At 41.6% G+C, this 12,612-nt stretch overlaps 1 pseudogene; it reads left to right on the top strand.

Annotated features, from left to right (window-relative positions):
* Nucleotides 1-4,277: 4,277 nt before the first annotated feature.
* LOC123290194 (ubiquitin-ribosomal protein eL40 fusion protein-like) lies at nt 4,278-11,592 on the top strand (annotated as a pseudogene).
* The last annotated feature ends 1,020 nt before the right edge of the window (nt 11,593-12,612 follow it).

The raw sequence follows: 12,612 nt of genomic DNA, 5'->3' as shown, positions 1-12,612 counted from the left end.
CTTTCAGAATTCTTTTTAAATATATTTAATAATAAATAATAAATTTAACTACTGACTGCCAAGTAATCTATTATGAGGATGTATCATAATTTAATTAACCCCCTATTGTTGAACATAAGAAATTTTAAATGAATTTTATATTTACATATTTTGAAGGTACGTATTTTAACTTCTGTTACTTTGTCTCCAGATATTGTTCATTTCAAGGTAAAATAAATATTGGTGTCCCCATTCATTTATAGTTATAATTCATTGCAGAAGTGATTTTTGTTTTCCAAAGAGATTCTTGTTTCCTAGTGCTTCCATTCAGGTGGTATCTGTTCCAGACAAAGTCTTTGGACCAAATTTCTGAGAATCAGTTGAAATCCCCTAGGACCCAGAAGTTCTTCCCACATGTTTTCCTCCTCTCCAGGAACTTCCATTGAGTCTTAGAGTTCAATAGGAGTCCGCAAACATGAGAAGGAGGCACATCAAGGGCCTTGGTCCCTGGGAATGGGGAGAGCCCGCAGTGCTCTGTGTTCCCAACTCTGCAAGGCCTGAGCTTCTTCTGCACTGGACCAACCTAATCCCATGACACCACCTCCACCGATGAGAGGCGCTTTGAAAGCAATATTTGGGTACACTTGGTGAATGTGGCCAAGGTGCTCATTTTTTTTAATGCTAAATTCCATTCTATCTACAAGAAGAATGATTCTCTTTATCACTCTCTTGCTCTCTCATGCATTTTTAGTAACCTTCCATTTAGACAATGCATAAAAGATACCTTCTGTAGCCCCTCTAATGGATTATATTTTGTCATTTATGCTTGCAAATGGACTTTAGAACCCTATCTAGTTACTATCACCATGAACCAGAATTTAGGGATGCGCTTTCAACCTGATTTGAAAAGATATCCTTGCTACAAATCCTGAAAGAACCTATTCAAACAAAAACTTTCCAAGCACTCCCAAATTGATTATTCACTCATTCAACAAATATCTGTTGAACACCCAGCGTGTTCCATTTCTGGTGCTCCCGAAATGCTCAGAATAAATGTGGGAGGTAGATCAGTAAGTAAGCAATTAAGACAACGCAACACCTAAGTAAGCTAAGTGCAAGGTGCTAAGGGAGTATCAATTTGAGTGTGTGCAGTTTGTAAAACAAAGACCTGGCCCCTTTCTCTGATACATGTGTTATTAATCAGGCCCACTAAGAGAAACACATAGACTCACAAGTTCTGCCCAATAATTTCATGGCAGCCAGTATCACTTTCAGGAGTCCCTTTCTCCTTCTAGCTCCTTTCCCAGATATTCATGACTGACACGCCATCCTCATCATCACCTTTGCTCTGTGTGGATTCTAACTACATGTCCCTCACAACCCCATTCTTGGGGAGGCTCATCTTCCAGGAAGCTGTCTCTGAGCCATGTGGCAACTCAGATCGTCTCAGTCTTCTTGCTGCCATGTCCCCAGCACCCACCCCAGTGGCTTGAACAGGGCTTCTACAATAAGAAGTACATAGAACAGACTGGATAAACTCAGATCATGCTTGAGTTATCTTTAGCCGGATTTTTTTTTAAAATGGATCTTGTAAATGAAGCCCATGGTGAAGACTCATTAAATATTTGTTGAGTGAGAGAAAGAATAAATCAATTATTGTGCTTCCAGATTCCCCTTACAGAGTGCTGAGCACATAGTTTTCAATAAATTGTCAATTGATTTCCTTCTGTGGTACAACATTATGAATGTACCAACAAAGTTTTCCACAATTAGTCTTTTTCTAATGATTTAGCTTGCTGATTTTTACATAATAATATATATTCAATTAGACATAGAATGTTTGGCAGCACATTTTCAGAATGTAGTGGTAGTGAGATCCACCTCCCAATTTTGAGATAATAGAGAGAAAACTTTTTAAAAGAATCTCTAGGCCAGTCCAAGGTTCTCAGAAGGCAGGACCAATACCACTGGAGCCATGTCTATCTAAAGAATGCAAAAAAGATTCCTCCGTGTGTCATCTGATGGGTATTTCCCATAGGCACAAGGTCAGCACATTACAAGGTACCCAGAATATAAGATAATGTCCCCCAAAATGCATCTTTACAAAGGGCTACAATCAGACATTCTTCTCTTCTGCACCTTTTGGGCTGAACTGTGTCTTTCCAAAATTCATATGTTGAAGCCCCAACACCCAATACCTCAGAATGTGACTGTATTTGGAGATAGAATCTTGAATAAGTAATTAAGTTAAAGTGAGGTCATGAGAGTGGATCCTAATCCAGTATGACTCGGCGCCCTTATAAGAAGAGGAGATTAGGACACAGACATGTTCATACTCGGGGAGACCATGTGAAGACAGAGGAAGAAGGGGGCCATCCACAATCCAAGGAGAGAGGCTCAGAGGGAACCAACCCTGCCAACACCTTCATCTCAGACTTCTAGCCTCCAGACCTGTGAGAAAATAACTGTCTGTGGTTTAAGACACCCAGTCTGTGGAACTTTGTTATGGCGGCCCTGACAAACTAATACATCTCCCATGGAAACTCTCCACATGAACTTCGCACATCCTCCCTCATTATCAATATTATAATGATGAGCTCTTGGAGACTTGCCGAAAGGGTTTAAAAATGGTATACCGGTGACCTGGAAACTGACATGCCCACCCAAATCAGCTTAATTGCCCCCTCATCATGGAAAGCATCGCTGGACAGCAACTCTCTCCTCTACCCCAGCCCTTACTGTCTATCACACCATGTTATGGTTCGTGTCATCACAGCATGAGTTGCAACCTGTAATGATCTTGCATATTGTCTGTCTTCTCTAATATAAGCTCCATGAGGGCAGGGGCATCCTCTTGTACCCCCATACCTAGCACAATGCCTGCTTCAGAGGAATATATATTTGTTGAATGAATCTACTATTTTTGGCTTTTTGAATCTTTGTAGGTACAAGCTCCATTTTTGACACATTAACCCCCAAATTGCTTGTTTTTTCTTTTTGTTTTCAATTCACTAAGCTTGGGAGTACCTGGCTGAGAAACCTGGATTAGACTTCTGGAAAGGAAGCTGTAGTGAAAGCGATAGCCTTGCTTGATGATGCACCAGTCTGCATAACAGCAGCAGTTCACAAGACTTTAAACGATGGAGGCCGGGCAAGGGAGGCGAGCAGGATGGGAGACCCATCAGAAGAATGATATAGCATTCAGAGGAGTGCTAAAAATGAAGCATGTGTTATAAATAATAAAACACACCCAACTGTGCATATTAAGTTGTAATTCAATCTCTAGCTTCTTCTGACATTGATGAACCACTCAAAGCCTCCCTCTCCTGGTTTCTGAGGCCACGAGTGACTAACCCCTCTCAATGGGATTTCTACCTTATTAGTATTATGCACCATCAGTTCTACAATCTTCTGCAATTGCAAAAAACAAGTGATGAGAGCCGCAAGGAATGAACTGGACAACCCCAGATTTTGTTTGAAACTGTATAGCCAGTCATGAAGAGATTAAAATGTACTTGTAAATGAGGCACCAAGGAGAAGTTGGAGCAAGTAAAGTTTCTGGGTTCTGGTTACATTGACAATTTCAGTCAAATGTAAAAGAGAAGGGAAGAACTCAAGATGTCAGACATCCAGTGTTCAGATCCCGGAGCTGCAGTTTTTCCCGTTCAGTGTTGACTTGGAGTAACAGTCCTTGTGAAGGAGAAATCGCATCCTCCAGGTGCCCAGAGGAAGCTGGAGCAGAGTTTTGGCAGTGATGCTCAGGTGTCCAGGCAAGCACTGTGGGCTGCTCTGAAATCCACACTCAGCTTTCCAATCTTCAGTGTAAAAAGGCCCTGACTGCAGAAATATCCCTTAATGGTTCTCCCCATCTGATCAAGGGGATCCGCTTGAATTCTCTTTTGAAAGCCAGCCTTGCTGCTGCTTGCTCCACTGTCATCAGGGCTTTCAGCTCCAGTCAGGGGTGTCTCCAGAGGCTTGGAGAATAAATACAAGCTCCCTCTTCCACCTATTCACTGGATTTGAATATAGCTCCCACGTCCCCTCCTTCTCCCACATATCTAGTTTATTCTCTTGGGGGGTAATAGGACATCTCCTGAGGCTACTGAGTGTGCTGGTCAGTTCTGCCCCGAAGCTCTCAGCTACATCAAAGGAAAGGAATCTCAGCCACCTAAAAATAGCAATGGAGCATTGATTTTGTTTTTCCTCCCTCCTTCTCAGCACTCTCCTCCCAGCCCACCAGTCGCTTTCACTTCAGAATGTTTTCCGCTGAAATCAAGATAAAGGATGCTCGAGGAGAAGAGGAAGGTCAGGAATTAAAGCAGGAAAGAGTGAGAGCAGAGAAGGAAGGAAACAAAGAGACACAATCCAGGACAAAAATCCTAGACAGGTCAAAACACGCGTTTCCCATCACTTGGGCCAGCTGGGGACTGCTGCTCATCCCACAATGCTCCTGACATACGCACAGATGGTCTGCAGAAGTGTCCCACAGCCAAAGGCAGCCAAAAGCGTCTTGAAATGGACATCCTGGATGCTCAAGGTCAGTCTGTGTCCTTCATGCCACAACAGCAGGAAAACTGGACTCCCAGGTCTATCTTGGAGTTTTCTACTTTTCACATAACTTTCACCAAGAAAAGGTCTGGAACTACACACACAAAACTGTTAACCAGAGTTTATCTCTGAGGGATGGGGTGAGAGTTGGAGGGAGGGACTTTGACGTTTACTTTATATCTTTTTATAAAAAGCTGTAGGGTAATAAATAGTGTTTACTTCCTTTCGTGCTTTCCAAATTTTCCACAACAAATGACTTGCTTACATAATTTTTGAATAAGTAAATATGCTTTTTAAAAAAGAAAGGAAGAAAGATGCTTTCACTGGCCTGCTCACGGTTAGTCTCAGCAGCCCAGTGAGGTGAGCAGGGTGGCAGTGGCTCAGGATTCAGGGTCACGCAGACTTTCATTATGATCCCTCTTCTCACATCTACCAGATATGGAATCTGAGCAAGTGATTTGACCTGTCCTGCAGACACAATCGTAAAATGCAGTATGTCATGTTCCTAGGAGAAATATAGCAGACGCAACGTATTAACCCTTGTAAAAATGCTTGGTACAGGATAAGAATTCAGTAATTAGAAGTTATCGTCATTATTATTACTAGTATCATTACTATTATTATTAAAGAAGTTAACAGATAAATCCTTAAGTAAAGTTAAGAGACAATACAGAAACACGACTAGCAGCTAAGCCAGAACCAGAACCAAGTCTATTTGGGGGCCACCACATTGCAAGGGGTTAAACAAGACCACCCCTTGGCCACCCTCGTGAGTTTAGACTGCAATAGGGCATCCAAGGCCCTCTCTGGAATCAGCCTCAGAGAGAAAACTCCCTGAGATCTGTATAGAGGTGGACATGGGTCTGCCTAACCCCGCAAGCTTCCCAATCCAATCCATAGATGTTTGAGAACAAATGATGCAATCAAAATAATGCTTGGGGGCTGGTCCCATGGTCTGCTGGTTAAGTTCAGCATGCTCCACTTCGGTGGCCCATTTTGGTTTCCAGGCACGGACCTACACCACTCATCAGCAGCATGTTGTGGCAGCAATCCATATACAGAATAGAGGAAGATTGGTACAGATGTTGGCTCAGGGAGAATCTTCTTCAGCAAAAAAAAATAAATAATAATGTGAGAAGAAATAATATCTGCGCCTGGTGGGCACAGCCAGAGAAAGTTTTAAAGGAAAAGTAATGTTTATGTGGGTAGACCTAAAATTGACTTCCCGTTGATAACTTTTAAAAGAATTTTTGGTCGCTTATAAAGAGAAAGAACAAGAATAAAAGTAGTTTGAATATTCCTCAAGCCTGGTCTCTGACATGGTGTCAAAGCAATTCCAAAACTTACTAGTATTTCACTGCACTTTAGGGTTTCCTCTATTATTTTTATTTTACATAGCAAGATTGATCTTTTGTCTTGTTAAACATCCATATCACCATGTAGATGGAGATCTAAACTATATTCCAGATTTTCTAGGTTTTTCTGTTCCAGCCTGGAACAGTCTGCAAAGAGCATTCATGCTAATCCTTTCCCAAACCAGACAGGAGACCCAGGGCACAGCAGCGAGGCCAGTGTGGAGACGGGCAGCCCACGGATGGGGTGGAGGGGTCTGCTGCTTGGGAGCCAGCACTGCCTGGTTCTCTCATTCATGTCAGCCAGCGGCAACCCCTGATCTTTGTATGGTGTTGCACAGTTTACAAAGTGCAGTCTTGAACATCATTCTACACTATCGTCTCAACAATCCAATAAAAAACAAACATGATTAGCCCCATTTTTCAGCCAAAGAAACTGGAGGCTCAGCAAATTGAAGTGATTTTCTTGAGGCCATATGGCTAGTAAGGAAAGACATCGCTTAAACTCCATATTTGGCACCCTCTCCACTACACCTCAAACGTTGTTTACGCCTCCAATTCCAAACAGAAAAGAGTTTTCCATTTAACCTCTCAACCCCCCAGCACCACCACTGCCATTCTTCCGTACCCTCTCATCTCTGAAACCTCTAAGGCTCAGGTAGCAACAAGCCACAGCAAAATCACCAGATGCTCGTTGGAGTTCTGACAATGTTGACAAAGTCCTTGGCAGGCCTTTCTATTTTCGTGATCAATGGTACTGTAGCCAGCAACAAGCCTTGCTGGTTCAGAGCTGATCTCTGCCGTGAAAATGTGCGCACCGTGTACATATTCGTTTAGATTCTGAGCACAGAGGATGAAATAATTCTGTACCGCGTCCATTTTTGTGCTGTTAAAGCATACGGTTGCTTTGCAAGCAAAACAGTAGATCTTTCATTTGCCAGTGACATTCCACAAAGTGCTTATAATTCAGTGTTAGCTTATCAGACGTCCAATCTCCCACTCTAGGGAATGTGTCAACCATCAAAAGGAGTGGAGGAGGTGTGCTGCATCTTAATGGCTTTCATTTCATCAGACTTACTTTCTTAAGGGCATTTAATCAATGAGGACAAGAAGTAGGCAGATTTTTAAATAAATGTGTCACTTTAGGTTAATCCACAGCACAGTTGAATGTATTTGTTTATGCATCTCCCAAATATGTCTCTCTGTTGCTCAGCAGAATTGATAATCTGTAAATCAAAACATGTTACAAGTAGTTTTAAACTATCCCCTGAGGAACAGCTTTATTTGACCTGCCAGAACAGGAGACGTCCAGAAGTTTCAGGTACAAGGGTGTTGAATGTCAGAGCTGCTCAGAATGCTTGAGAGAAATGCCAGTTCCGTTTACAACAAAGCTTTCTATTCATCCTTCCTTCCTTCCTTTCATTAACCAGGTGAATAATGTGCTAAAAAAAAAAATGTGTTTTGGATGACAAAGAGGCTGGCGAAAGATGGCAAGCTGGGAAGCAAGGAGGACTGCAAGAATTTTAATTTATTCTTGGGGCTATTATTAAATGCAGAAGTCAGTAAAAATTAAAAGTAGATTAGAATGATATCATGGGGCTTGCATCCTTTTGCATTGATTATAGCGAATTGGCTTGTATTTACTCTCTGCTTTTTGCATCATTAATGTGGCCCAGACAAACAGGGGAACTGGAACTGTGTAAACTCAGGTCCCATGTCAAATAGAAATTTCTTTTGCCATCCGTTATCAGCTATCTGAACTGTCAAAATATGATTGTCACATCTGCTGGAAGTGTATTGGCCAGGTTGTGATGTGAATGCGGTTTTGTTATTTTAGATTGATTTTCTTAATGCTGGCCGTAAGCGTGCCAATGTGCAGGCTCGCGGGTCTTTTCAATCCTTTTAACAAAGCTTGAACTGTGTTGACATTTGTCCTCAGGCAGCAGTGTCCATTCAGATCAGGACCTCTGCTGAGGCTTTTGTTGGAAACACTTAAATAATCTCTTTCTTCTTTCCTCTTCATTTTTTTGTTAAACGGAGACTGTTTACCAAATAAGATTGAGACTGTATGATCCTTTTGACACTGCAGCTAATGAAAGTTATTAATATTCTGTGGGCTTCAGAGCAAGAATCTATTTAATGGTTTCAAGAATCATTCGACTCCCAGGCACAGCCTTAACTACAGCTTTTTATAGATAGAAAAGGATATCCAGATCTGTGTGTGACATTGCAGAGGACACTGGAGGTTGATAAAAGCTCACTGTGTTATGTCTCTTTCTCTATTTCTTTACAGCCAGCCAAGGAGAAGCTGGCTTTTTTGGACCTGGGAACAGTCGTTAAACTGCCAGGGCTTGTGAATGAATATCAGAAGAAAAGACGATGCTCTTCATTTCATTTTATTTTAGTGAAAATAGTGACATTTAAATAATGACATGTAACCTCTTTGTAGGCCTAGTAAGGACTCTGCACGTTTTCCAAATGTTGCCTCTGTTTCCATAGGGTGCCACGACCTCAGAGTTTTTAAGACACTCACAGAAAGGACCCCGGCCTTAAGTGCACCTATAAACATACATAATAGCCAATTTACAACCAAGTCAAGTCAGAATGGATATTCATGTGCCAGCTTGTAGTACAATTCAGCTCTCAATTCTGGGACAAATTAAATTCATTCTTGTGCATCCTAGTGGTAATGTACAATTAGCTTTCAGAAACTATAATATATTTTCCTATCATATAGAGGCTTTGGAAATTTCAAGGATAACCTCTCCAGTCCAGCAATCTTAAGTGTATATCTCCAAAGTTACATAAATCAAACCATTTGGTAAACTGTGTTGTAACCTTTTTAAACATATCTCCCTGTTAGCTTTAACATCATTATATCCCATTGTGATGAAAATGGACTTTCTGTACCCAGCGATAATGAAAATAGCCACTTTATGCAGTTTCTGCATGCAATTATCCAGGCTTTTCTCAGACTCTAGAGAAATCTAAGCTAATTGCTTTGGGACTTTTCCTACATTTCCATAAATTCTTTGTTAATTTTTCATGAGAAACTGTTATTGCAGTCACCCTTAAAGTTCCCATTGTATTCAATAATGTAACGAAGTCATTATGGAAACAGGGCAATTTGCTGGTGTCCCCTCCAGAACTGGACTCCTTTCGATCCCTGTGTATTCTCAGGTGAGGTGGGGTTTTCTCCTCTTTTTATTTTCTATTTTTTGATACAAGCTTTTCTTCATCTGAGTTTACTCAAAGCCAATCTAAAACTGGCCCTATGTGGTGCACGACCTTGTCCTTATAGGCCATGAGCTGAGTTTGCTTTATCTGACAGTTGGCTCTCAAATTGCTTTTATACCTACTCATCAGCCCCAAAGACAAAGAGCTCTGTTTTGAGTGATAGAGGAGCAACTGAAGGAGCCAAGTATCCCAGGGAATGCTCTGAAATTACCTTAGATGTTACATTTGATTTATTGATTGCTTCAAACCCAGAGCCACAATTTCCGTAGCTTCCAGAAGCACTGCCTAAGAACACCTCAAACACATTGCAGTGATTTTCAGGGATTTTTCAGCCTGATTCTCTCCTTTGAGCTCCCTTGACCTCAACAGCACTCTCTCTGGCACCACTAAAGGGAGACAACCTTTCCTCTTGTCAGGCAGGGCTGGATTCAATATGGGGAGACCAAGGTGAGCAGACCAAGAGAGAGAAAGTTTAACGTTGGTTAATTTGTCCAGAATTAACAGTCAGAAAATCTAAAAAGAAGCCCTTTTAATTTCAAAATACATACAAGATTTGTGTTTTACAGTTTTGCATTCAAATTTTATTTCAAGATACATGGGAGGTATGTAACATTGCATCCACCTGTCCTCAAGATTTGTGCAGGTTACTGAATATTTGCTACAATTCAATTACTTGGAAAAGGGCCTCCCCCACACAAAAAAAGTTGCTCTAACCTGGTCGTTGCTTTGGGCCTCTAAAGGCCTAGGTTTGGGTGGGAAGGCAGTGAGCGCTGAGGAAGGTACTCTACCACTTTCAGCCCACCTTGAACTCTAGGTTGGAGGCTTCAGAAAGCTGACTTCTAAGAAAAGTTCCTGCCTGCCCTGAAGTTTATAAACTCTTCTGGAACATTATGGAAAGGAACTTGGCTATATTTAGGCCAAAGCACACATATTCTTTTTCTTTAGGCACACCAGTGGTGCGTGTAGCACTGGCCCTCCCCCATGCAACCTCAGAGCTGACCTTCCAGAGTGCAAACTGAACTAACTCTCCTTGACATGGGCTCTTTGTTAGCCACAGGTAGTTTTGGCAGCCCAGTGTGAAAATTGTCCATTTGCAAACATGCTCATGTATCAGCAAATGTTCAAGCAAACTGTCCCCCAGTCCCAAAACCCACTGGGAGTCATTCAAATGGTCTCTCTCCAGGGAAACAGAATCAACAAACTTTTGTGCCAGTGAGAATTAAACCTACTGCGTTCCAGGGTCATAAAAGCAAAGTTCTCACAGGCTGCTGTCTCCCAGGAGCCTCCCCAAGGGGTGACTATTCACCTCGGTAGGCAGCTCAGTAAATACGTGTTAAATTAAATGGAAACTAAAAGAGTAGTGACATTTGGAATATTCTAAGTCTGTTTTCAGGGTATCTGAATATTTAATTTGGTTTTGAGAAACCCCAAAGAGTTCTGTTTCTTGGATGAAGACTGTCAAGTCACACTTCTGGTACTGAAGATGTTCCAGCTTCTCACAGTTGCCAAGGCACAGACATAGCTTCAAACACACTCCTCCCCAAATCACAGCTTTTGATTCAGTCCTCTTTCATCCTCTCATTATTTTGACATTAAAGCTCTCCTTCCAAGAGTTTTGTAAACTTTTTCTTTCAGAAACTATTGCCCTTGACTGTGTAAATGTACATCAGCTACACTGTGTAACAATAGAGCCTTAGGTCATTTAAGGATAGTATCATGAAGAGCAAGGCCAGGCTCTGAAGTCACTATCCTTACCGATTTATAATTGAAAACTCAAAATTGGATGCGTTTGGAAGTACTCTAACTTGGAAATAAGCAAAGCTGGTTATTGAACGGGAAGATTTTTCTTCTTAACAACAAAATTCACGTGGAGCAGTTACTTGCACATCAGCACTCCTTCATGTAATCCTTCCAACAATGTGATTTAAGAAACATAATCCCATTCGTTCTCTTCCAGGAGGACACAGACATGCAGAGCTTTGTGAAGACCCTTGCAGGCAAGACCATTACCCTCAAGGTCAAGCCCAGTGACACCATCAAGAATGTCAAAACCAAAATCCAAGACAAGGAAGGCATCTCACCTGACCAGCAGCATCTGATGTTTGCAGGCAAAGAGAGGAAGCATGGTCAAACTCTCTCAGACAACAACGTCCAGAAAGAGTCCACCCTGTGCTTGGTGCTTCGTCTGGAGACAGCGTCATTAACCCTTCCCACCACCATCTTGCCCAGAAATATAACTGCAACAAGATGATCCAGTGTTATGCTCGCCTGCATCCCTACACTGTCGATTCTTGCAAGAAGAAGTGCAGCCACACCACCAACCTGAGCCCCAAGAAGGTCAAATAAGGCCTCTCCACCACCTCCTCCTTCCTCTACAGGGTGGCCTCCACCCAAACCCCATGGCCCTGGGGCCTCAAAAAAGTTTCCCTTTTGTTGAAAAGAACAGAGAGGAGGAGGAAGAAGAGAAGCAGCAGCAGCAGCATTATACCCATTTTACAGATTAAGAAACTAAGCTCAGGGAGGTCAAAGAAATTACCCAAGATAACACAATGAGTAACAGTCAAGATCCCAATTACCCTCCACTCCTTTTCTTCTGCTATGCCACACTCAGGATCAGCTCCTCCATGCCCTTTGACCAACAGCCTTGACCCATCCTGGGAGAATTGCCCATGTGTTTCTTTGGGCTCCCACAGTAGTCTACATAAGCTTCTTCTATGGTCCCTTTAATACTTCACTGTAGTTTTTGTTTGTGTGTCTGATAGGCTGTGAGGTACTTGAAGACAGGTTGTCTTCCCCTATTCATGTTTGTATTCCTGGCACCTACCACAAAACCTCTCAAGGTGCACATTTGTTGAAAAACAATACTAATGCCCAATAAACATATATAAAGATACTCAAGTTTTTGCGTAAAGAAATGCAAATTAAAGCAAGAATGAAATTTGATTTCTTTTAGCTACCAGGTGGGTCAATACCAGAACATTTTCTAACACGGATTGTTTTTTAGGATGAGGGTAAAACAAGAGTCATACTTTGTTGTTTGGTGTAAAAATTAGTACAGTTTTGAACAGCTTTTGGCAACGTCCACCAAAATTTTCAGCATACACTCTTCTAGACATTTGTCCTTCAGATATACCTGTCACAAGGTAGAAATATAAGTGAACAAGAATGTGTATCATGGTATTGTTTGTAATGGGGGAAAAAAATGTAAACTTCCTAGGTCCTTAATAGGAAACTTTAAATTGTATGATGCTTTACTTACATATGTCAGAATATCATACTTTTGGATAAAGTGCAGCCAAACTGCTAAAAAAAAAAAAAAAAAAAAACTGTTAAAAAGAAACAACAAGCCCAAAATGGAGTCACTTATGCTAAGCCCAAGTCACCAAACCAAGGCTTAATACTTAACCTATTTGCAGTTTCAGCCTTCCCCAGGAACGTAATCATAACAGGTCAGTCTGGAATTTCTGGTCAGCACCAATGAGGTAATCTGCCACGT

Source organism: Equus asinus, chromosome 9 (assembly GCF_041296235.1).
Source record: "Equus asinus isolate D_3611 breed Donkey chromosome 9, EquAss-T2T_v2, whole genome shotgun sequence".
In the NCBI taxonomy this organism is placed as follows: Eukaryota; Metazoa; Chordata; class Mammalia; order Perissodactyla; family Equidae; genus Equus; species Equus asinus.
This window is presented reverse-complemented; position numbering and strand designations above follow the sequence as displayed.